This window comes from Penaeus monodon, chromosome 10, assembly GCF_015228065.2.
Source record: "Penaeus monodon isolate SGIC_2016 chromosome 10, NSTDA_Pmon_1, whole genome shotgun sequence".
NCBI lineage: Eukaryota > Metazoa > Arthropoda > Malacostraca > Decapoda > Penaeidae > Penaeus > Penaeus monodon.
In genome coordinates, this window is record NC_051395.1 from 30,193,153 (window position 1) to 30,198,152 (window position 5,000).

The following is a 5,000-nucleotide window of genomic DNA, read 5'->3' on the forward strand; positions in this document are numbered from 1 at the left end:
CTAGACATCTATTTATTTTCGCTTCTCTCATTACTTCTTGATTCTGCTTCTGTTTACTCACCTCCTCGCTTTATTTCCTTTCCTCACAGTCCCTCTAAAGCTTCATATTCTGATAAGCTTATATATATATATATATATATATATATATATATATATATATATATTATATATATATATATATATATATATATATATATATATATGTATGTATGTATATATTGCTTTCCACCTAAGTCTTTACTTCGCTATGCCTCGTTATCGCCTCCGTGTCTCTCCTTTCATAAACCACAAAGCTGTACAGTCACTTTTCAGCCCTCTTGTTTCTCTATTCTCATTCTCCTTCCTTTTGTCTGTCGTTCTCTGTGTGTTTCTCTGTCTGTCTGTCTCTGTTTGTCTGCCTCTGTTTATCTCCTCTCTCTCTCTCTCTCTCTGTCTGTCTGTCTCTCTCTCTCTCTCTCTCTCTCCTCCTCTCTCTCTCTCTCTCTCTCTCTCTCTCTCTCTCTCTCTCTCTCTCTCTCTCTCTCCTCTCTCTCTCTCTCTCTCTCTCTCCTCTCTCTTTCTCTCTCTCTCTCTCTCTCTCTCTCTCTCTCTCTCTCTCTCTCTCTCTCTCTTTACTTCTTTACTTCGCTATGCCTCGTTATCGCCTCCGTGTCTCTCCTTTCATAAACCACAAAGCTGTACAGTCACTTTTCAGCCCTCTTGTTTCTCTATTCTCATTCTCCTTCCTTTTGTCTGTCCGTTTTTCTGTGTGTTTCTCTGTCTGTCTGTCTCTGTTTGTCTTCTCTGATCTCTCTCTCTCTCTCTCTCTCTCTCTCTCTCTCCCTCCTCCTCCTCTTTTATTTTTCTCTTCTCCTCTTCCTCTCCTCTCCCTCCTTTTTTCCTCTCTCTCTCTCTCCTTTCTCTCCTCTTTCTCCTCTCTCTCCTCCCCTTTCTCTCCTCTCTCTTTTTTCTCTGTCTAAATCTCTCTCTCTCTCTCTCCCCTCTCTCTTTTTCTCTCTCCTCTCCATCAATCTGTCTACATCGTCTCCTATTTCAGTAAAGCATAAATCAGTCTGTCTACTACCCCCAAATTTTAATTGGGGCCATTTTCTTTCTTCAAGCAATCTACCATTTTTTATCTGTCTGTCTATCTGTCTACTCACCTCCCTCTTTCTCTCTATCTCTATCCTACTGCTTTATAATAAATCCATTGCCTCTCCATATATAAAAAGAACTTTCCTTTTTATACCATCTCACTCTCACCCTTTTTATCAATTTTTACGCCCTTTTTAGATGTTTTATTTGGGGTAAAAAAATTCCCAAAGAACCCAAATTACGACCCGACCCGACGAGGAAGCATCAGGGAATCTCGACCATCTGACAAGGTTACATAAGGTTGTTGATGGAGTCAGATCTCCGTCTGTTTGCATAACACTCTTTTTTGGTGGAAATATTTTTGAGGTGTGGCTGTGTGATTTTTTTCACATCTGTTGATTTTATTTTATTTTTTGTAATACAGGACTTGAATATCGAGACATATTAACAAAACATGAATACTCTAAATGTATATGTTATATATATATGAAAAAAAAAAAAAAAAATTGAAAGGGAGAGCTGATAAAATACAGCAAGATGGAACGAGCGAGCGAGCGAATGAGTTGAATGAGTGAATGAAAGTGAGTGAGATGAGTGAGTGCATGAGAGAATGTTGAGAAGAGAGAGAGAGAGAGAGAGACAGAGAGAGAGAGAGAGAGAGAGAGAGAGAGAGGAGAGAGAGAGAGAGAGAGAGAGAGAGAGAGGGAGAGAGAGAGAGAGAGAGAGAGAGGAAGAGAGGAGAGAGAGAGAGAGAGAGAGAGAGAGAGAGAGAGAGAGAGAGAGAGAGAGAGAGAGAGAGAGAGATGAAACAGGAACAGAAGCCAAATGAAACTCTTAAGAGCAAAAGAGATAATGGCAAAGACACAACAAGAATACAAACACAAAGACATCCACAACACATTTTAAAGGTATAAAGTATTCGTCAATAAGGAATAATGTCCTTGCCCTTCGCCTTTCAGCAACGCCCTTGTACCCCCCCCCCTTCCCCTTCTCCTCCACCCCTTCGTCTCCCCCCCTCCTTCACCGCCTCCCTCTCCTTCCTCTCTCCATTTTGTTCTCCAAACCCTCTTGTCTCCTCTACCTCCTCCTCCTCTTCCTCCAACTCCTCCTTCTCCTGCTCCTCCTCCCCCCCCCTCCTCCTCATATTTCTCCACCTCCTCTTCCTCTTCCTCCTCCTCCTTTTCCTTCTCCACTTCCTCCTCCTCCTCTCCCTCTTTCCCTCCTCCTTCTCCTCCTCCACATCCTCCTCCTCCTCTTCCTTCTCCTCTTCCTCCTCAATATCCTATTCCTCCTCCTCCACCTCCTCCTTCTCCTCCTCCTCGTTATTTTCCTCTACCCCTTCCTTCCTTCCTCATTCTCCTAACTCCTCATTATTTTCCACCGCCCTTCCCTTCCTCATGCTCTAACTCCTCTCTTCCTCCCTCCCCTCATTCTCCTGTCAATCACTTCCCATTAACCTATCCTCCTCCTTTTTCCATCTCCTATCCATCCTTTCCCTTATCCTTCTCTTTCTCCAGCCTCATCCTCGTCTCTCTCCCTCCCCTACTTCTTATTCCTCCCTCCCTTTGCCCTCCAACGCTCCCAGCGGTCCCCTCCCCTCGTCCCCTCGACCCCTACTCCCGCTCCCTCCTTACCCCCCCCCCTCCTCCTCACCGCCTCCTCCTACTCCCTCTTATCCCATTCACTTCGATATCCATTTTCTATCTATTTTCTATCCCTACTCCTTTCTCCTTCCTCTGTCTCTCGTGTCTCCCCTTTTACTCTACCTTCCCCTTCCTTTAAACCCCTGTACCCCACCATCTCCTTTGGCCCCCCACCCACCTTCCCCCCCTCCCCCACGCCCTCTCCTTTGATTCCCCTTCGCTTTACACCTCTCTTTCACCCCCCTCTACTTTCCCACCCTCCTCACTCCCCTCTCACCCCTTTCCCCTCCACTGTCTCCTTTCACCCTTCTCTCCTTTCTCCCTCTCCCCCCTCCTTCCCCCTCCCATCATCTCCTTTCACCCCATTCCCCCTCTCCCCCCCCCCCCGCCCTTTCCTCTGACCCCCTCTCCCACCTCCCTCCCTTTCCACCCTCTCCTTTGCCCTCTCCCCCCTCCTCCTCCCCCTCCCGTCTCCTCCCCCCTCGTCTCCTTTGCCCTCTCCCCCCTCCCCCTCCCCCCGCGTCTCCTTTGCCCTCTCCCCCCCCCCCCCCCCGTCTCCAGTGCCCCTCCTCGCAGGACAAAGAGCCGCCTCCTTGGGGATTTCTCGTGCCATTGTTGCCCGAAATGGTACACCTTCAAGTGCTCTTCCTCTTTGCTCTTTCTGTTTTCCTCTCTTTTTTCTCTCTCTCTTTCATTCCGTTTCTTCTCCTTTCCTTTTTGTACTTTCTTTGCTGCCTCCTTCGCCTCCCTCCCTTTCTCCCTCACTCCTTCGCCTCCCTCCCTTTCTCCCCCTCACTCCTTCGCCTCCCTCCCTTTCTCCCTCCCTTCTTCGCCTCCCTCCCTTTCCCCCTCACTCCTTCGCCTCCTCCCTTTCTCCCTCACTCCTTCGCCTCCCTCCCTTTCTCCCTCACCTTCTCGCCTCCCCTTTCTCCCTCACTCCTTTCGCCTCCCCCCCCTTTCTCCCTCACCCCTTTCGCCTCCCTCCCTTTCTCCCTCCACCCCTTCGCCTCCCCCCCTTTTCCCTCCTCCCTCCTTCGCTCCCTCCCTTCCCTCCCTCACTCCTTCGCCTCCCTCCCTTTCCCCCCTCACTCCCTTCGCCTCCCTCCCTTTCTCCCTCACTCCTTCGCCTCCCTCCCTTTCTCCCTCACTCCTTCGCCTCCCTCCCTTTCTCCCTCACTCCTTCGCCTCCCTCCCTTTCTCCCTCACTCCTTCGCCTCCCTCCCTTTCTCCCCCCCTTTCTTTTTTCGCCCTCCCTCCCCTTTTCCCTCCCCCCTTCGCCTCCCTCCCTTCTCCCCACTCCTTCGCCTCCCTCCCTTTCTCCCTCACTTCCTTCGCCTCCTCCCTTTCTCCTCCCCTCCTTCGCCTCCCTCCCTTTCTCCCTCACTCCTTCGCCTCCCTCCCTTTCTCCCTCACTCCCTCATTCTCTCTTCTGGTCTTATTTTTGCTCTTACTTTCGATTTTTTCTCTCTCTTTCCCTCTTTTATCTCGAGTTTTTTCTTTCTATTTCTGTACGTCTGTCTGTCTGAGTGTCTGTCTGTCAGTCTGTCTGCCTCTCTCTCTCTCTCTCTCTCTCTCTCTCTCTCTCTCTCTCTCTCGCTATCTGTCTATCTATCTACCTATCACTCTTTCTCTTTTCCACTCTTTTCTCTTTCTCATCCTCTCCTCTCATTTCAATATTCACAAATTATCAATTCTATTACCGATGATCACAATTTCCATTCACCATTAATTAACATAATTAATATCCGACGTAATCATCAATTTTGTCAAGATAAAAAAAATGAAGGAATGTCTGTCGCGTCATCAAGCTGTGCATTCCATAAGCAATTATGACTAATTAAGACTTATTAATCACTGATTAATTCGGTAATATCCGCGTGGATATTTCTCGAAAGAGAATGGTCGAAGGAATTAATCGGGTAACTTATTAAATTCAAGATGTTGAGGAAAGAGAAAGAAACAGACGAAAGAGGGAAGCAGGGAAGTATCAGATAATTGAACGAAAAAACTGAAAACTAAAAGGAAATAAATAAACTAAAGGGAGAAGAAGGCAGACAAAAAAAGGAGAATAAAAGGAGAGGAAAAGAAACGGAAAGGTGATGATGAACAAATAAAAAGAAAGCTGAAACAATTAACAAAATAAACAAGAACTAAGAAAGGGGAAAAAGAACAAACAAGCAAAAGCGAGAAAATAGATAAATGAATAAAGAAACATAAACGAGAAAATAAAAATGAATAAAGAGAAACAAGCAAATAAATGTAGAAACAAACAAAAGCGAGAAA

The 5,000-nt window shown here is 46.9% G+C and overlaps 1 protein-coding gene across 1 annotated transcript in view; it reads left to right on the forward strand.

Annotated features, from left to right (window-relative positions):
* LOC119577590 (wiskott-Aldrich syndrome protein family member 2-like) overlaps nucleotides 1-5,000 on the forward strand; it is a 31,736-nt gene that overhangs the window by 7,371 nt on the left and 19,365 nt on the right. The gene's annotated exons all lie outside the window — the stretch shown is intronic.